We start from the raw sequence: 21,981 nt of genomic DNA, 5'->3' as shown, positions 1-21,981 counted from the left end.
AGATACGTCTCTGAGTTCCTTCTAGCTGACTTGGAAAAAGACCACTACAGAAATCAATGTAATTTTAAAAGCTTCCGAAAACAAGCTCATATGCCGATGTTTTTTTTCATATAAAGCTTACATATAAAAACCGCAGTAGGCCCGCAATCGGTATTGAACAGTCGTAATTTTCTCCTGATACGTACAATATTACTTCAAACTTTTACACATCTGGCCATCACATGTGATCAAGAATCTAATTATCTTGGTTACTCAGGCAATTTGCACTCTTAAAATATATATATATACATATATATATATACATCACGCGCAACGACCCGCCGTGGTTGCTCACTGGCTATGGTGTTGGTCTGCTGAGCACGAGGTCGCGGGATTGCATCCCGGCCCCAGCGGCCGCATTTCGATGGGGGCGAAATGAGAAAACACCCCAGTGCTTAGATTTAGGTGCATCTTAAAGAACCTCAGGTGGTCGAAATTTCCGGCGTCCTCCACTACGGCGTGCCTCATAATCAGAAAGTGGTTTCCGCACGTAAACCCCATAATTAAATTTTTAAAATTGCGATAGGAAATTATTAGATAGCAGTACGAAGTAAGGATAGTAGTTTTGTTGGCCGTATAGACTTGCAAACATTCGTTTACTAATTAAATTATCAGTTATAGAATGTGTTAGCGTGACTCAACGAGAATGTAGAAAGAAATGGACGCATGGAGACAGCGTTGTCTTTTTGTGTCTGCTTCTTTCTACTTCTTTGTTCAGTCGCGCCTATACAGGCTATCATGGATGAAAATCAACTAGCCTGTCAAAGTGTTTGAACTAAATTAACGCAGAACTCGATGAACACGTTCCCCTCATTCCCTGCTGATACCTGATGTTCGCAGAATACAAATTGAACATCATGAAGAGGTCTGATTTTTCTGGTGTCTCCCTTTGGATTTAGCAACCTCCAGAATAAATAGCCGTGCCGTAAAATGACAAACGCCCTCAGACGCATGTTTTCGTTATCGCTTATTCAACATGGTTGTTTAAACATCTTTTCCCATGGCTTTCCTACATTCGCACAATTTACGAAAAAATATTTTATGGTTTGGTTTTATTGCTCCTGGTTTTTAACGTTGTATTTTATGCGGTGTTTTATTGCGAATAATGTGTGTAACTTTGCCATGACATCGTACTTTTCTTTACTTCTTCTGTTGGCGTCTGTCGACTTCCAAGATGGGCCAATAGGATGGAAATAAAAAAGAAGATATCCTGTACTTACTCACAGGAAGGGAACACATTTCGCGCCAAAATAACTCTACTGTGTGTTAAAACATATTGTGGATAGAAATACTGTGAAAAAAAATGCCTTGAAACAAGGAAGGATTTGCCAAACGTTGAGCCAGAAACCTTAATAGGGCGTCTAAACAGCAGAACGCCTGTGGCAATTGGCTTTTCTTTGTTCTCGAAGAAAAGCTTGGCTGCCCTTACAAAAGAATTTTGAAGTGTGAGTATCGGGTTATCAAATGAACCAAACCATTTTGTGCATGTAACTAGGGATGTTAGGTTTGAGGAATGAACTCTTGTATAACTGTTGCTCGAGGGTACTAGAAAAAAAACACAATGGTCTATTGATTTTACCGAAACTCGGCTTATCACCTATTTCCTACCAGGAGACGTGAGCCGTTAGTTAACTTTCCTGTCCCTTTTCTTCAGAAGCGCATATCTGTGAAGCAGCACACCACGACTCGGCTTGGCGTAGTTTGTATCTGTGCATAACACTAGAAACCTGAAATGTTTTCCAGTATATATCTTGGGAAACTAACGGCAAACGATGATATTATTTTGTGCGCATGGCCGGCCGTCAGTAGGAAACTTTGCCTACACATACTTTCTTTGAAAGCATAGAATGCTAACCTGGCCGCATTTCGATGGGGGCGAAATCAAAAGACACCCATGTACATAGATTCAGGTGCAGGTTAAAGAACCCCCAGGTGGTCAAATTTAATCCGGAGTCCCCCACTACGGCGTGCCTCATAATTAAATGGGGTTTTCGGCATGTAAAACCCCATACCTTTTTTACGTTAGCTGGGACCCCCTTTAAATACAAAGACATTACCTTCCCCGACTGATTGCCTAACCTCTATTGACATGCAGGTCGATGTTAGGTTTATGTTCTCTGCTGGTCTTGTGCGAAATACGAAAGATGACAGAACTGAAGATCTGGGGGTACCATGAAGACGTTCGAAAAGAAACAAAAGGTCAGCGCAATTAAGTCGTCGGCGAAGGAAGGACAAAGAAAATATACGAACATTGCTAGAATAAGTTCGAGTGTCCGTGTTAGCAAAGGAGCTTGAAGAAATATAGCTGGAGTGGAGGGAGCGGCGTTCAAGTGAAGCCACCGCATCGCCATCTTGAGGAGGGAAAAACACGCCAGTCGCTGCAGCCTACGCGTTTCCGTTCGTCGTATCTTGCCATGCGCGGTGCTGTGCGGACCCCAAAATGCGGTAGCCCACTCGGGTGTTTTTAGGATAGTTGACGCGCAAGCAGCTGGCTTGTTAGCGTTATTCCTGTCATTTATTTAAGGTTGCAGGTTAGCACCGGCATGCTTTATAATAAAGGCAACTTTATATTTCATGCTAAACGCGAACGGTCGCCACCATAGTTCGGAGACCCTCCATGAAATCAGAATGCTAAAGCACGGGCCACACTTGATGATAATGAAGATAATAATGAATACTTCTGTTTTATTGGATGTACTGCTATTTCTCTGGCTACATTTGAAGTTGTTAATTACTTTTTGTTTGGACAGCTTTCATGATTGATCAATTTTTATACAGCATTAAAGAAGGCAAAGAAAACGCTTAACACAGTGCGCATTCTTTTTCTACTTTGATGCAGCCGCATATTAATGCCAATAAAATGGATAAATGCCTCATTACTCAGACATCTGCGATCCGGACACCTCCAGTGTGGCTCGCCTCATAGCCCACAGTGTTGCGTTAGAACTCGAAAGTCCATTAAGCAATTAAATACCGCTCTTGGCAGGCCGCTTCTTACCCCCCGCAATATGGCCGCCATCGGCTTCACCCGAGCTCATAGGCGGGCATAGGCAACTTCCATTCCAGCAATTTTCTTTACCCTGCTTTGTGTAGCCAAAGCATGATGGTACTTGCTTAGCAAGCTTCTTCTGGACACGATCTTTTATGTAACTATTGCATATAGAAATGCCATTCCTGACCACCTACGCGTATGCGAGATGAGGCAAACGGATTGTTCCACAGAAGTTTCGGAACAGTGTAGGGGAATTTAATCTTCTAGATAGTCTGCAAACAGAGCTAAGAGAGCGCATACCCAGCCTTGGAACAAACTTATAGCGAGGAGAAACGTGCAAGGTTCTATCAAAAATTACTCTGAAGTCAATAGATCTCACAAGGCTTCCAAATAGCACATAATCCAGAGAATAACAAAAAAGTGCTTGTTCTTTTTTTCGCTTGTGAAAGTCATCACTTATATCTCAACAGCATTCAAGGTGAGGTTAATATGTATGCACCATTAAGAAAAATAAAAGAGGTCACAGTGAAGGATGTGACAGTCCTCAACAGTATAAAGTTAGTCCTGCTCGTCAGTCGATGTACTGTTCACAGATGGATTCCAGTGTATCCATCGACTTGAAAGAATGCATCTTGATTTATTTATTTAATTTATTATTACATGTTTTTTAGTATTCGGGGTGCAGTACTTGAAGTCGGCCCCACCTAAGCCGCGTGTCGGCGTGGTACTGTAATATTCGCGGAATCACCCCACGCTAACCTTTTTTTTATTCTTGACGCACAAACACCAAAAATACTTGAAAATAGTGATTGATGTATTTCGTGTATATTTATTTTTATTATTACTATTAGAGGCGGAGAGCTTGAAGCCTGCTTTACCTCTGCCGCGGGTCGGTCCTTTATTACACAGCCTCTGGGATCGGCCCGCATTTTTACCCACAGACACGACAGACGCAATGAAGGTAAAGGTATGCAGCTTGGCTATTAAATTTAATTTCAAGTCTTTTATAAATTTAAGTATATACTATGTAGTTGATAACGCGCCTAATGAGCTGCACTGTAACATGTTGCTCACTCAGGCCGTGAAAAGTGTTTTATAGCTGTGGTTGCAACATAATTATTTCAAATGGAATCATGTTATCGATAAACATGATAAGAATCGACCAGTTTTAATACGCACCAGCTGGATTTCTTTGAACCTTGAGGCAACGCACTGAGTTTAGCTTAGTGTGCAAAATATTTTAAGCATGTTTTTTCAATAATACATATACGAAGGCGTGTGAAGTATTCTAAGGCTAAGACATTCCATGTTGCAAAGTCTTTAACAGGGCGTTACGTGTGGCAAAATGTAATGTTTATCGCACTATACGTTGCAGCTATTTCCTTTTGAATAGATTCCAACGTGTCTCTGTGGCAGTTCTACAGCTCCACACATTTCCTGCTAAGAAAGTTGTAAAGATGTGTTGGTTTAGAACCTTTAAAACAATGTTTGCTCCCAATTTGAAAAGTAGATGTCATGAATACCACAGGAATTAGTTCTGTGATTTCAATCCATGATAAAGCATATTTTATCTACGTCACCACATTTTTAGCACGTACAAGGTTTCACCACGCTACTGTGAATGCTGGTTGCACAAATGTTTCTAAAAAATGTACTTCAGTAAGAGAAGTCACGTTGCAGCCAACCATAGAAGCTGGATTTTGCACTTTTGAGCGGGCACGTAGACACTTGACCCCCATTGGTTCTGTGGAGGCGCTAAGGAATCTTCTTCGGATCAGCAGTGAACTGACACATTAAAACCTGCTTGAACACTAATAGGAAAGCACATATAATGGTTGAAAAGATAACAAGAGACCAGGAAAAATCTGGTCTTTTTCTGCGCACCAGGGTTGGAATGATAATAGCCACTGTTGCCTACAGTATATTTACCCGTGTCAGGATGCTAATGACAAAGATGGACCCACCTAATCTGCACCCTTGTTAAAAAAAGTGAGGCGGCAGAATACTGTCCGTAGAGCAAAATGTGACGGGGTGGTGCACTGGAAGGCAATGCAAGGAAATGCTATCAAAGTCAGCGTGCCAGTCATGATAACTTGGCTGTGAGGCAGTGCTGACTTCTCACAATGGAAAGCCGTCCTTACATGGGTGCATATAAAGATAGTCTAGTAAAGTGCATCTATTGCCTTGAGCGGATACCGGAAATCAAATTCCCCGAGTACCCCCCCGCCCCCCACGGCAAAAAAATATTGAAAGAAAATAGAGAACATAACTAAGAAAAGTTTTTGTTGTATAGTATCCAAACCTTTATTTTTGCCGAGTGCAGGTACAAATGCTTGTCGCAGAAGTTCATCACGGAGCCTTGTTTATATTTTTCAATGAAGAAGATACTAATGGCATTTGACTGCAATTTGACGAGGCATAGTTCATTGATATAGCAAGACCTTCATTAATTTGAGCCATAGATTCTGCCACATGTTCTTTCTACATGAAATGCTTTACTACATGAAATTGCTTTTAATTAGTGAACCTTTTATTATTGCTTGAATCTCAAACATGTCATTTAGGAAGTTGTCAATTTGATGAGGAATATTTCATTGATATAGTTGGACGACTTTCATATTTTGTTCTTTTTTTAATCGCAGATTCTTCCAAATGTTCTTTGTGCATGAAGTGCTTTGCTTCAGTTTGACTTGTGGCTATGGTTTTGGGCTGCTCAGCACGAGGACGCGGGATCGAACCCGACCACAGCGGCCACATTTCGAGGGGGGCGAAATGCAAAAACACCCGTGTGCTTAGATTTAGGTGCACGTTAAAGAAGCCCAGGTGGTAGAAATTTCCGGAGGCCTCCACTACGGCGTGCCTCATAATCAGAAAGCGGTTTTGGCACGTAAAACCCCATAATTTAGTTTTAATTTAATTTTTCAGTTTCACTTGCAATTTTTAATGCACTGCGCATAACGAAATTGCAAACTCCCTTTTTAAGCTACCATAGTAACTGAAATATGAGATTTAACATTGCAATGTGACAAAAGGCTTATTAGGGATCGTGTTGGGGGCCGTCTTGCATCAAAGTTTGGTTCGCTACAGTACGACTCAAGCTCTGTATACCAGGTGTCCTATTTCAACGAAGAGTTTTAGGAACCCAAGAGCTCAAGAGAAATCATACCGATCGCATAGTAGTCGTAGTGGTGTGTATTTACAGCCAGTATTCTTTTCAACACGAAGTAGCAAATAAATAATTGCTTTTAATTAGTGAGCCTTTAATATTGCTTGAATCGCAAACGTGTCAGTAAGAAAGGTATAGGCCATCTCAAGTACTCTCCGAATCAAGCGTTTGTTTCGTGCCCAGCTTTGCCTCGCTGACTTACCTGAGAAAAGAAAAACAAAAGCAGCGCAAAACATCCAAAATACCAAAAAGATACGCGATCGCGCGCCGCCACTAGAGCACTCCCATGCCAATAGCCACGGATACACGGCTCTACTAGCGGCGGCAGCTCGGTACTAGGCTCCACGCTAATTTATGGTTGCGTGGAGCCGTACGGGGGTGGAGCTGTAGGGGGGCCGGAGGAGGGAATTCGAAGCCGGAAAAGCGTCACGGCGCCCTTGCGACTCTAACTTTGCGCACTCATCTTGTTCAGTAGATAGGCGCCCGGAACGTAGTTGCCTTTGTTCCCTTCGGCAATACAAACAAACCTTGCGCAGGCTACGTCAATCTAATGCGTTTTGGCGACCTGTACGGCCAGCATATTCTGTTCTCGATTACGTAAATCATTCTTACTTGAAGTGTCAGTGCCTAGCTAATAACGGGAAATCTCTATGTTATGATGCCAGTGACTTGTTCTTCAAGAAGACAGTCATGCCCTTCACGAATGATCACAAGACTAAAATTACCATGGATCTGGTGTCGGCGCACTGCAAGAGCAAGGCATCAAAGCTATTCAGGATGTGGCATTGTGGAGGACGCCCTAGCCTGTCAACAATACTTGGAACGCACAGTCTTTCGCGAGACGGGTAGCTTCACAAGAAAGCGACACAGGACTGCGATGGTAATACAAGAAGCGGAAACGGATGTTTTGGCATTCTTTGCTGCTAACCCTCACAGTAGTGAGCGCGACGCTGGTCCGGAGCCAGAAACCTCAAGTCAGCAGAGTGGAGGATATTATAAAAAGGTCATAGGCACCCGTGCCATGAACATCTTCAGCAAAAACTTCAAGACCGAGATATCGAAGACCAAGATTTTGGAAGCAGACTTGACTTCGCCAATTGGATTTTAGCGAAATCTGAAGAAGAACTGGACTATCTCACTCGCATGTTTCGGCCAGAGGGGCTAATGTCTCAAAAAATACACAAGTTAATCTTCACAACGCGCACTACTGCATTGATTGCAATCGCCACTAGCTGGCACAAACACGCACCAATAATAGTGGTCGGTTAATGTGTAGGGGGGTATTTTTCATGGCAACCTCATCGGACCCATCTTTTTCGACAACACACTAACGACGCAACACTACGTCAACGGCATCCTCGAGGGCCCCGTGAACGACGCCTATTGCGACGTTACTTTTGTGCGCCTTCAGTTCATGTGGTTTGAACACGATGGTGCTTGTGGGCATAGCAGTAATCATTCTCGAGCGTGTCTTAAGAAGCCTTTTTCCTGAAGAGTGGATTGGCCGTCACGGACCTGTACCCTGGCCTGCAAGGTCTCCGGACATGAGAACGCTGGACTTCTTCTTGTGGGGATGCGTGAAAGATCGCGTGTATTGCCGCGAAACTACCACATCGGACGACTAAAGGCAAAATAAGCAGAGTCTGCCGCGAGATTCCGAGGTAGTTGCTCAAAGTTGCAATAGCGCAAGTGTTGGAAAGAAGCAAATACTGTATTGGCTTCCGACAGTGATCTATTTGAGCACGTGCTATAAGTAGCAGTGGAATATAACCACGAAGAACTGGTGTAAAACGTGACTGTTTAACGCACTTTCATGATGTCACCCTATCAATACATAAAAAAAAAGCTTCCGACAAAAATAGAAATAGTTAATAAACTGCTTTGTTTTGCCTCTTTTTCCGGATTTCAAGAGGCAGAAAGGGTTAATGGCTAATCCAGCTGCACCTTCGTATGTTTCTTTGTGGGCGGCTGAGGCACCTTACGTGCTTTTGGTTTATATTGTATTGAAATGTACTCCTGAGAACTTTTTTGTTCTTCCGAGAGCTGCCTTTCTTCTTTTTTCGAGCACTCTTGCTCACTGTTCCTATTTTAACATTGGTGTAATTTCTTTTGTAGGTTTGTTTCATGATACGCGAAGGTTAAAGCTATCCCGAGTGCCTCATGATCGAGTACAACATTCTTGCGTTCACAGAAGCTGATGCTTATCGCACCACGCTAGTTAAGTCGCAAAAGCTCTCGAGCCATCCTCCATGAAGAAGCCTGGTACGACGCGGCGATAAGCGAATGTAGTCGCTTATATTGCAAAGATTGCTTGCATGCGCTTGAGTATCGGCGCGCGAGCGATAATTTTTTTTATATTTCGCGTATATCGCGGGCTTTTCTTTTTTGGAAAACGCAAAGCACACTTCAGCACGAATTAAGTGCTTGACTCGGAGGTTATTCAAGGTAGGCTACAACTTTGTAATTTACATGTTTGCGATTCAAGCAATAATTAATAGGTTCACTAATTTAAAGCAATTATTAATTCTTGGTGATGAAAAAAATAGTGGCTGTAAGTACGACTACATCCTCGCTGCAGTCGGTATATTTTCTGTACAGCACTTCATTTCGTTTTTTAATCTTGGTCCAAGTTACCTGAAACCTACCTAAGGACCTACCTTTTCCCTCTCTCAGCAAGAATGCAGCCGAGTATTTAACCTGCGACCTGATGTTCGGCAACGGAATGCCACTGCCACAGCTAGCTCGATATATAAACCACAGAAAAAGTTGCATGGGCAATCAGAGAAAGTATTCAGAGAAAGTTTGGAGACATCTGCAGTGATGGAGCTTGTACTAATGTACAGTGCCGCCCTCACTTAGCTGGTGTGCTAGCTGCAAGTGAATCTGAAAGCAATGTCAGTGCACTGCAGAGGTGTGTCGAAAGGAGTGAGCGCTACCATGTAATAGTTATCTGCTCCAAGCGTAGGAGATTGTACTCTAGTGAGAGAGGAGAATCCGGACATGTTCTTTCTTTACTGAAGTGTTCAATTAACAATGAACACCTCTGTACAATGAGCAAGAAAGTGCGAACACGGTAGCTTAGCTAGCTGTGTCATGCAGTGGCTAGAGCAGTTTCTGATAAAACCTCGAACCATAACAGACACTCAAATGACAGAATAGGGATCACAGGCAATTCAGTTGTCTATGTGGCATGCTGAGCATTTATTTTTGGGCGAATGCATTTTTTATGCGATTGTGACGTTGCAAAGATATAACTGCGATAGTAGAAACTCATTCTGGGGAATGACAGTATTATTTGTGGTTTATGTTTCATGCCCAGATTGCATACAAGGGTATCCAATCGGGCTTCCACGTGATTTTTTTATTTGCTCACGTGGGCTTCTATAGATACAACTATGATGGAAAAAAAAGTGCGCAAAGGCGTTAGAACGATGTTTTTATTTTATTTCTGTCTACTGCTTATGTGGTCATGTTGGATGTTAGGCTAGTAATGTGATACCAGGGTAGCCAGGCAACTGTTGCTCAGTACAGTAGTCATCTGTAGTTTCGCATGTTTCATTTCTGGCTGGTGTTTCTATTGTGGCAGCACTGGTATGGTAACTGGCATGACTGCATTGTAAAGAAGAACAAGGCTTCCTTGCAAATAAAGTGCTAGCTAGCGTCACAATATGGCACTACTGTGACAGTATAAGGGATTGTATAAGAACAAAATTATAGAAACAGTTTTCACACACAGCTGCTTTCCGGTTCGACAATATTCAGCGCATGGCTTGCTGCATTGAATTCAGGCTATGTGCTTTCTGTGACATAGGCGGCTACTGACGTTATAGCAGACAAAGGGTGCAATTTTGAACAGTACCACATTTTCTATTCTGATTTATTGCAACTGAAATGGGGTTTATTGTAGCTCGTTCGAGGGATCGCAGGTAGCTCTAGATCACGAGTCCTAGCGCTTCGCATCAACAACCCGCGCTCGATCGTGTCTCGCGCCGCAGCGGTGGCAGTCCGCACAGTGCCACGTGCACATTACCCACTACAACTACCCCCGGGGCGAAGAGGAGCCATCCTGGCGACCTAAGGCGATGATACGATAAGGGGGTCGTGGTACGGCTTCAGGCGGCTGACGTGAACAGTCTCGCGGCCACGGCGGCGTTTGTCCGAAGATGGCGTCACCGGTTCGACCACATAATTTACAGGCGAAGTACACGCGACGACCCGGTACGGACCTTGATATTTCGGAGCAAGCTTTGGGCTAAGGCCTGGAGCTTGGAAGGGCAGCCGAAGCCAGACGTGAGAGTCCACGGCGAAGGACTGTGTGGGCTGATCGTTGTCGTGGCGATCTTTGTGGATTCCTTGGGTATCCGACGTGAACGAGCGAGCCAGTTGGCGGCACTCTTCAGCATGGCGAGCAACTTCGGAAAGAGGGGTGAATTCAGAGGCATCCGGGTGATATGGTAGTACGGTGTCGAGGGTAGTGGATGGTTCACGCCCATAAAGAAGGAAAAATGGTGAGAAGCCTGTGGTAGCCTGAACGGCGGTATTGTATGCGTACGTCACAAAAGGGAGGACATCGTCCCAATTTGAATGATCCGACACAACATACATGGTGAGCATGTCCCCAAGGGTGCGGTTGAATCGTTCCGTTAGACCGTTAGTTTGTGGGTGATACGCCGTAGTGGTGCGGTGAATAGTGCGGCACGCGGCGAGTAGCTCATTAATAACTTCGGACAAGAAGACACGGCCTCGGTCACTGAGTAGTTCTCGCGGTGCGCCGTGCCGTAAGACGAAATGCCGTAAGATGAATGCGGCGACGTCGCGAGCACCAGCCGAAGCAAGTGCAGCAGTTTCAGCATATCTTGTCAGGTGGTCTACTGCGACAATTATCCAACGATTTCCGGCAGCACTGCACGGAAGAGGCCCATAAAGGTCGATGCCAACCCGATCAAAAGGACGTGCAGGACACGGTAAAGGTTACAGAGGGCCTGTCGGATGAGAAGATGTCTTGCGTCGCTGACAGGCTGCACATGACCGAATGTATTTGCGGACATAAGAATACATGCCGCGCCAGTAGTACCGCTGGCGGAGCCGCTCGTAGGTTTTCAGGACGCCAGCATGAGCTTGTTGTGGGTCTGCATGGAAATACGTGCATACGTCGGAACGCAAATGGCGAGGGAGGACTAGCAGCCATTTGCGACCGTCGGGCTGATAGTTTCGGCGGTACAAGATGGCGTCCCGTAGCACGAAGTGGGTGGCTTGGCGACGAATGGCTCGAGGGCATGTAGACGTTGAAGAACTGCTAAGAATGTCAATGAGAGACAGAATCCACGGATCTTTTCTCTGTTCAGACGGCATGTCAGTAACAGCAAGCGTAGCAACCGGGCACTCTATGGATGAAGGTGACCTTTCGTCGGATCGCATGGGCGCACGGGAGAGCGCATCTGCATCAGAATGTTGGCGCCCGGATCGATAAATGACGCGAATGTCAAATTCTTGGATCCGAAGAGCCCAACGTCCAAGACGCCCCGACGGGTCTTTCAGTGACGCAAGCCAGCAGAGCGCGTGGTGGTCTGTCACAACGTCGAACGGACGGCCATACAAGTAAGGGCGAAATTTGTTTAAGGCCCAAACTATGGCTAAACATTCTTTTTCCGTGACAGAATAATTGGATTCTGCCTTCGTGAGAGCACGACTCGCATATGCAACCACATATTCTGGAAAGCCAGGCTTCCGTTGTGCAAGGACGGCCCCAAGACCAACGCCGCTGGCGTCGGTATGAACTTCAGTCGGTGCACTCGGGTCGTAGTGGCGTAGAACAGGCGGTGAGGTAAGCCGACGACGCAAAGTGGTGAAGGCTTGGTCACATGCCGGAGTCCAGTCACGAAGGTCACCAGAGCCAGCCAGGAGCTTCGTCAGGGGAGCGATGATGCAGGCAAAATTGCGCACAAAGCGGCGAAAATAAGAGCAAAGACCGACGAAACTGCGGAGCTCTTTCACAGTAGTCGGCCGCGGAAATTCTGCGACAGCACGAAGTTTGTCAGGGTCGGGAAGGACGCCGTCTTTGGACACGACATGGCCAAGTATGGTGAGCTGGCGGGCTCCGAAGCGGCACTTTTTCAAGTTAAGTTGAAGGCCGGCGGTGGTAAGGCAAGTAAGGACTTCGCGGAGACGAGAGAGGTGAGTGGTGAAATCAGGGGAGAAAACTACCACGTCGTCTAAATAACACAAGCACGTCTTCCATTTGAGGCCTCGTACAAGATTGTCCATCATCCTTTCGAATGTCGCGGGTGCATTGCAGAGGCCGAATTGCATTACTGTAAACTCATACAGGCCATCAGGCGTAATAAAAGCTGTCTTCAAGCGGTCGGATTCATCCACTGGCACTTGCCAATAGCCCGATCGCAAGTCCAAAGAAGAAAAGAATTCGGCACCATGAAGACAATCCAGGGCGTCATCTATGCGCGGTAGAGGATAGACATCTTTTCGTGTAATCTTGTTGAGGCGACGATAGTCCACACAGAAACGAATCGAGCCATCTTTTTTCTTAATGAGTACTACAGGAGATGACCAAGGGCTGCAGGATGGCTTGATAACACCACGTTCAAGCATGTCTTCAACTTGCTCGGCGATGACACGACGCTCGGTGGATGACACGCGGTACGGACGCTGGCGTAATGGTGCGTGGTGTCCCGTATCAATGTGGTGAGAGACGGTACTCGTGCGGCCTAATGATGCTTGGTTGCAGTCAAAAGAGGCGTGAAAATCATTTAAAAGAGTAATAAGCCGCTCACGTTGTGTCGGCTCGAGGTCATCGGCAATAGAGCGACAAAAAATATCCGGTGGTACTCGGTTAGATGGCACATGGGGTGCCAGTGCTGTTACGTTGGCAGTATCCACGTCGTCGGGAACAGGGAACTGCACAATAACGTCAGCGTCCACAGTCTGGATGGTACCAATAGTCTCGCCACAGTGCAAAGCCAAAGTGTACGAATTTGGGTTAGAAATCAGTATTTCTGCAGCCCCATGGTGAACCGTGAGGAGGGCGAAAGGCAACAATATAGGCTGGCGGCGAATGAAGACGGCAGCGGGTGAAAACATGACCGTCGCTTCGGCAAGCGATGCGCATGAAAGAGGGACAAATACCGCGCTGTGAGGGGGAAGGTCAGTATCTGAAGCTACACAGATCCTGGTAACATCCTGAACTTGAAAGTCGTGAGATGGCAAATCGCACAGAACGGAAAACTGAACCTCAGCACGTGCACAGTCAATGACCGCGTGATGGCGCGACAGAAAATCCCAACCGAGAATCACATCGTGGGAGCAACAAGTTAGCACAAAGAAATCAATCGAATACAAAATGTCTCGAATCAACACCCTGGCAGTGTACATAGCGACTGGCTGAACTTGTTGTGCACTGGCTGTTCTAAGCAATAATACCGAAGGCATCATGGTCACTTTCCGTAATTCACGGCAAAGTTTCTCACTAATCACAGATACAGCAGCACCTGTATCGACGAGCGCAAGACATTTGATGCCATCAACAGACACTTCAATAACGTTAGCGGGGGAAAAACGAGGACTTCGATGTTCCGACGATGACGCAGTTCGTGCCTCAGGAACTGCGGAAATCAGTTTTCCGCCTCAGTAGTACTGGCACTGGGCCTACGACGCATGGGTGAGAGTGAGCGCCGGCGAGCGGAAGGTGAGCGACGAGTATTGTAGAGCTGTGACTGCGGTGCTGGTATGTCATCAGCAGCGTAGACTTCCGGTGGTGGTCGTGAAGGCATACGGAAAGGTCGGAAGCCGGAGCTGGGTGGTCGCGCGGTGCCCACGAAGGCCGGCAAGCGCCGGCGGCAAAAGCGCGCTACATGTCCCGGTGTACCGCAGGCATAGCATATTGGGCGGTTGTCAAGAGTGCGCCAAGGATTTGTACCTTGCTGCTGTGCGCTGAAAAAGGCAGCGACCTGCTGGCGAGGCGAGGGCGGATGAGAGAACACCGGCTGGAGAGGCGCTGAAGGCGGAGGTGAGAATCCCGGCAGACGAGGCGCCCGTGCAGCGGCTTCAGCATACGTCAGAGGCGCGGCCACAGGAGCCGGCTGACACGGAGGTGGAAGAGCTTCGGTCACTTGCTCTTGAATTACCTGTCGGATCGCTGGAGCCAAATATTGAGAAGGCTTCTCCGTGGTCGCCAAATCGAGAGCTGTCGCGCGACCTCCTCGCGCACAAATTCTTTTATTTGCGTCAGCAAAGTTGTGTGGTTGTCGCCAATAACCAATGCTGCTAACGAATCTTCCGTAGGCGGTGGGCGCCGAGCTAAGATGCGTTGTTTCCGTAGCTCGTCAAAACTTTGGCACAAGTTGATAACTTCGGCCACGGTACGCGGATCCTTCGCTAGCAACATTTGAAATGCGTCCTCATCAATGCCTTTCATAATGTGTTTTATCTTGTCCTGTTCCGCCATTGACGGATTCACGCGCTTACACAGGTCAATGACATCTTCGATGTAACTTGTGAACGTTTCACCGTGATGTTGCGCGCGCCCCCGTAAGCGTTGTTCTGCGCGAAGCTTGCGCACAGTGGGGCGCCCGAACACTTCTGTGAAACTTGTCTTGAATCTGCTCCACGTTGTGAAATCGTGTTCGTGGTTTCGGAACCAGAGGTTCGCGACGCCGGTTAAGTAAAACAGCACATTGTGCAACTTCGTGATGTCGTCCCACTTGTTATGCTGGCTCACCCTTTCGTAAGATGACAACCAATCCTCCACGTCATGATCATCGGTGCCGCTAAAGATGGCAGGATCACGCTGGCGCAATGCACCGGAAACGATGATCGTCGGAGGCTGTGGTGCATCTTCCTGGGTGGTTTCGTCAGGCATGGTCGCAGCAGTCGGTAGCGTCCGGCTTCGGAGTTCCAGTTTTCGAGGTTGCCCCGCATCTCCACCAAATGAAATGGGGTTTATTGTAGCTAGTTCGAGGGATCGCAGGTAGCTCTAGATCACGAGTCCTAGCGCTTCGCATCAACAACCCGCGCTCGATCGTGTCTCGCGCCGCAGCGGTGGCAGTCCGCACAGTGCCACATGCATATTACCCACTACACAACATACATTTGCAACAGTTACACTTAAACAATGATACGCTGACAAACATTACTGTGATATGTGGTGAAATAGTTACATCATGAAACAGCACACCAGTGATGCACGCAGTAACAATATGCTACGCATTGCTTTTCTTAACAAATCTTCAAATTCAGATAGAGATTGATCAAAGAAACTTCCCATGCATTTTAAATGCAACAGTGGTGTGCTTTTGGTTGGGAGGAAAACTAAAAGTGGCGCTTTACAAGAAGGTCAAAATCTGCTCTTCCAGTTTCATTTATTGCCCTATTATTAGTGGGCAGTTCTGAAAGAAACTTAGTTAAAAGGTAGGAATTAGAAAAGTTAAAAGTAATGTCCTTGCATGGATATTATTTTTCAAATCCTACATTATGAGCCCTGCACTTAAAAGTATTCAGCTGCGGAAATGGGTTTACAGCAGCTATACAATTGATGTGTTCGCAGATTGAAAAATACGCCACCAAGCAAAGACTGAAAGGCATTGCATGCTGGTTAGGGAATACTGTTTGGTATTTTGTTTGACGCATACTCCAGGCTAATGACTTCTTATTTTGGCAAGATCCCTGCATCATTGTTTTCCCAAAAGATAAGTAGATAATGTGGGCAGAATGTGCCAGACTATGAAGTGCTGTGTCACTGGAGCGATTGTGCTGTTTTTCGCCTTGGTCATTAATGTAACTATTCAATGTGCTTTCTTACAGGTTTAATCGCGCATGTAGTCAGTCTTGCTCTTCCTTTTGTGTTCTTTACAGGAAATAAAAATATATCAAAGCTAGCAATGATGTCCACTAAACCAAGGTCACTCTGCAGCCTGAAGGAAAGCTGCTCAGGTTTAGTGTTTATAAGCTGTGCATATGTACTACTACAGCAACATGAATTCAGAATGATAGATATTTGAATGTGTGCCTCTAATAAATCTCCGCGTAACTGTTGCGTCTCCACAAAACATAAGCAAAATGGGGCCCTGTAAAAAAAAAAACTTCTTCGTGTACACTACAAACCAAAACTACTCTCAACGAGGGTGGTATTGTGTACGCGTTAGGGGTTTGAAAACCACCGCATTTCTTCAGCCAGAAATGCTCCTTCTCGTTCGACTATCTGTAGTGTAGGTGTGCATATTGACAAAAACATTACATTAGGAGTGGTTACTTCGGTAATTTCTTTATCATTAGACCAAATAGTTAAGCACATTTTTTATACATCGAACTTTTTCTGACAATTCACACAGCTGAATTTTAGGAGCCGCAAGAAGTACTTTCCAAAAATACTTTCGAGAGACCTAACCTCATAAATGCAGATTGTACATTGTCAGTTGAAAAGGAACTTGTTGCTGAACAATGGTTTTGAGAGGTTCACAGCGCCACCAGTTACTTTCTCTGTGTTTAATATGTATAACGCAAGGTCAAGACCAACCGATATGTCAAAATGCGGTAAAGTTTCATGATTTTAATGTCTTTCTCCACATTTTCTCGCGCAGTTGCTATTGTCTGATATCTCCTACATTCATCTGTGGTAAGTTAATTATTCATGAAGAAGGGAGCTCTAATTATTTTGATATTATTTTGGAAATTTCACTAATCAGGAAGTCTTTACCCACAATTACGCTGCTTTGTGATATATGTGTCATGCTTTCCCGCCAAATGCAGGACTAACATAGCTGATCAAGACACCTGGTGTCTCGCTCACCTGGACTTTTACGGTGTATGTGCGCTTATAGCGGTTGCACGCGAAGAGTCTTGATACAATATTTTCAGGGTGCTGAATTTATATTTCAATTGAATCAAGCACCATAGTTTCGCCTTTGTATTCCTTTAGATACATTCTAAGGCCGCTAAAAGCTGCGGTTCTTGTTGGCCAGAAAAGTGCATGCTCAAGAATGCGTCCTAGAATTACAATTGAAACCTTGAATATGTAAGACACAGTTGTACAGTTAACACTTAACGACACCAGCAGTAAAAATGCAAAATCATCATACAGCTTCATGCATTGGAGGAGCCCGGCATCATCATCACACAAGTATAAGCTTCGCGTTCCTTGCCGCAACCACGCCTTTGTGTACAGGTCTGTTATGATGTAGAACAACTCGAAAGAGCCTATGTCTGTGAGGACAAGAAGACCGCACTTTTGCAATTGTGATAAGCTGTTCTCTGGCAAACAGGATGTTTCCAGTGTCAACCTGAATTTGAATTTCTTTAGACAGCTTCTCAGCTTCAGTAGTTATCACTGAAACAAAAGACAAACTGAACGTAACAACATAAACTAATACAGTCACCTGTATTAACAGTAGTAAAAGCTCTGCAGCCTGTGTTGGCTACCTTCTGTATATTGAATGCAATCCACTGAACTCTCAGGCGGAACCGCAGAAAGGTGAAAAAATAAAATAAAATGAAACCATATAAAATAGCAAACTTCTATACACCACTGTAAACGACCTAAGGGCCCAATGGAATATTTGGCACATGAGCATTTAGTTTCACTCAGAGAGAGAGAGAGAGAGATGAAGAGGAAAGGCAGGGAGGTTAACCAGATATCAGTCTCCGGTTTGCTACCCTACACTGGGGATGGGAGATATGGGTTAGAAAGAGGACAGAGAGGCAAGCGTTAAACAACAAAAAACACGCACACATGGACACACACACACGCACAAAAGGCATTGCAGTTAAAGACGCTCCCAAAGGCCGGTAGATCCCAACAAGCGCAATAGGGCTTGCACGGCATTGTTTTCTGCTTAGGTCCTTTCGATGGTGTAAAATTCTTTTTTTCCGATAGCGCTTGGTCGTCGACCTCATCAAGTTCGTGACGAAGGCATTCCCTCTGTGTACTGTACTGCGGGAAAGCGCACAAAATATGGCCAATCGATTCTTCATGGCCGTAGTGCTCACAGGTTGCGGTGTCGGTCATCCCTGTGCGGAATGCATAAGCTTTCGTAAAGGCAACGCCCAACCACAGTCGATACAAAAGCGTGGCGTCACCACGGCGAAGCTTTTATGGCGCTCGTATACTTAATGTGGGATCAAGGGAGTACAGTCGCGTATTTCTTAAATGTGGCTCATTCCATTGCGACGTGGTGCGCTGCCGAGCAAGCAGGCGGAGCTTCCGTGCTGCGTCAGTTCTAGAAAGTGGAATTGGTACGTGGTGCTCCTCAGTATGAGCTGAGTGGGCAACTGGATCGGCCCGTTCATTGCCGATAATCCCGCAGTTACTTGGAAGCCATTGGAAGGTTATTTCATGGCCTGCATTACTTACACGGTGTAACGTCTCTGTAAAATGAAATATTGGCTGTTCGTGCGGTCCACGTCGTAAAGGTGACAGTAGAGACTGCAGTGCCGCTTTTGAATTGCACAATACCGTCCAAGCTATTTTCGCGATGCCAGTTTTTGTGAGGTTGATTTTTGACTGAGCTGGGCGCCATGGAGGAATCGAAGGTCTCGCAGCCGGAGTGAAACAAGCCGGCAATGATTCATCATATGCGGTTATCGTTTGGCTGAAAGATGTCCGTGGTCTGTCCGCTGGTAGAAAGGGCAAGTGGTAACGAGGAGTCCTGGCTAGATGCCTTATATCGATCCTGAGTACTTCAATTTCAATGTGGATCTTGACAAGGTGGTCTCTAGCGATTGCTATCGTAGCCACTGTTGAAGCACTCTGAGGCAGGCCTACTGCAACACAAAGCTAATGCTGCCTTAAGTTCGTGGACTGAGAATGGTAGATACATGCGGTGATCACGTGGTGGCGGACAGATCCGGAGCGCCTAATGCTGAAGACTTTGTATTGTGCGTAGATTCATTTTACCGGCGTTGGATATTGCCAGCAAGCTGTATTTCTGGAAGCCTAGAAAAATCACCCTGTACAGTTGTAACATCGCACTTGTCGACATTCCTCAGGTCTTGCCAGTGAAAAACTTTGACAGGTGGCAGATGCCTGTCGACCGCTTTTTTTTTCACGTATAATACGTGAGGGCTCCATGACAAGTTCCTGTCGATTATGACACCTAGAAATTTGTACGATCGAACACGTGGTATTATTTGGCCGTATATCATTACGCTGTAGTTTGTCATGGGTTTTCACGTAAATGGCACCAGTGCGCATTTCTCGGAGGAAATTTGCAAGCCTCGATTAAAAGGGTTGATAGCAGTTTGGGTGGCGACTCTCTGAAGTCTCGCTCTCAACTGTAGGCGTGTTACTGCAGACGTCCATATGCACATGTCCTCCACCTACATTGATAGCCTGACTGTGGTTGGCACGTGCTCAAGGAGAGCAACTAGGGTTAGATTAAATAACACAGGGCTAAGTGCACCGCCCTGGGGGACGCCGTGGGAGCTAAAATGTACAGAAGTATGCCCTTCCTCGGTGCTTACAAAAAAGGATCGTATGGAGAGATATATCCGTATCCATTGAAACGTCCGACCACCCACTCGTATCTCTGCGAGAGCAGAGAGGACGGCTTCATGTGTAACGTTGTCCTATGCCCCTTTGACATCGAGGAATAAAGAAGCGCAGAGATCCTTACGGCATTTCTCATGCTGAATGTAGGTGACCAGGTCGAGTGACGTTATCGGTCGATGATCGACCACGTCGAATGCCTGCCATGGCCTCCAGGTAGGTGTTATGGTACACCAAGTAGCACGCCAGGCGTCCTAGGACCATCCTCTTCATTACTTTACCCACACAGCTTGCCAGAGCGATCGGGCAATATGATGAGAGTTCAAACGGCGACTTGCCAGCCTTCAGCAGTGGAACAAGGCGACTTCTCTTGCAGCTTCTTGGTAGAGTGCCATCGCTTCAAGAGTCATAGTACAACTCAAGAAGAACACCTCTCGCTCGCTCCTCCAGGTGACACAGAGCTCGGTAGGAAATTTCATCAGGTCCTGGCGTTGATGTACTGCAACACAAAGCTAATGCTGCCTTAAGTTCGTGGACTGAGAATGGTAGATACATGCGGTGATCACGTGGTGGCGGACAACTACTCGAAGGTGATGGAATCTTTGTAGCTGTGAGTTGGCCGGATAATCTGGCGCAGAAATCCTCTGCCAGCTCAATGTTAGAGATACCGTAGCATTGCACTCCATTGGTTCTCCGTCTTAGGACAGTGGTGCATCAAGTTCTAACATCGCGCTGCTCCTGGTTTCATCGGCCCAATTTTAGTATTCTTCTAGAACATCCGTCAGAATGCAAGATGTCTGTGGAAATTGGTAAGAGTGAATGGGAAGGTGTCTTTGAAATTGAATTCTGGTGTTCTACGTGCCAAAATGATGGTTTTATTATGAGGTACACCGTAGTGGAGGAGCGAAGATTTATTTCGACAACCAGCGGATCATTAACGTGGCTCCAGTGCACGAGACACGGGCATTTTTTCATACCTCCCCCATCGAAATGCGGCCGCCGCGGCCGGGATATGATCCTGCGACCACGCAGCTAAGCCAGCGTGGCCCCGCCACGCTGGCTTAGCTATCTATCGACTTTTTACGCCCGTCTGGTGCCTTGCAGCCAGCCGCTCCCGTGCCCTGCCACGCCCTTCGATCGCGTCGGCATCGACCTATACGGTCCGCTTCCTATGACACCAGACGGCAATCGGTGGATCGTAGTTGCTGTTGACAATTTGACACGCTACGCTGAACCTGCTGCTCTACCAAGTGCATCACCACGGGATGTAGCCTCTTTCGTCCTACATTACTTCATCCTTCGACACGGTGCACCTTGAGTACACATCAGTGATTCAGGTCGCGACTTCCACTCCGAAGTCGGCGAAGGTTTGCTTTCGGAATGCCACATTATTCATCGGACAAGCACGGTATACCATCCCCAGACTAATGGGCTCACAGAGCGATTTAACCGCACACTTGGTGATATGCGTACAACACCGCGATCCAGGCGACTACGAGATTTTCACCGTTCTTCCTCATTTATGGCCGCGAGCCTACGCATACCATCGACACGCTCCTTCCATACCGTCCTGACGCCTCCGACTGTCTACTTCTGTCCAACGTCGCCCGACAAGCCGAAGAATACCGCCAGCTAGCGCGCTCTTTTACGGCAGAGCAGCAGCAGCGCCAGAAAGAAAACGGCACCGACTCACTTCCAAGCACCACCTACGCTCCAGGTATTCTTGTGTGGCTGTCTGTCCCTTTCCAAATGCCGGGGCTTTCCTCGAAACTCGCCCCGAAATTCGAAGGGCCTTACCGAGTCTTGGAGCATGCATTCCTGGTGAATTTTCTCATTGAGCCACTGTCACCAGCGGACGGCTTGCGCCGGCGTGGACATGACATTGTCCACGTCTCGCGTCTGAAGCCCTACCGCGACCCTCTTCCTCCCGATTTTTAAGGCACCAGGATCGCTCTTTTTGTCCGTGGGGAGATTGTGAAGAAGAAGACGCGTCTCGTGGCACAGCCGCAACTCCAACGCGCGACTTGACTCAGCAAGCACTGTTGATTGCAGGCGTCTTTTTGGACCGTGATTAGGGCTGTCTCGCCATTCCCGGTCGCTGTGCCTTTGCATAAGGAGCCGCAAATCAACCTCTTCTCAAATGGTTTACTGAGATCCCCTTCGGAAATTGGTGGTGACTTTCACCAAGCCTGCTTGAATTAACCAGGTCCAGCAACATGCAGCATGCAACTTGTATGCGTTACTGCTATATGTTGGGACACCTGGTGGGATATAACGGGACTCCAACGCAAA

This window comes from Dermacentor andersoni, chromosome 5 (genome assembly GCF_023375885.2).
Source record: "Dermacentor andersoni chromosome 5, qqDerAnde1_hic_scaffold, whole genome shotgun sequence".
NCBI lineage: Eukaryota > Metazoa > Arthropoda > Arachnida > Ixodida > Ixodidae > Dermacentor > Dermacentor andersoni.
Note: the sequence above shows the minus strand (reverse complement) of the source record.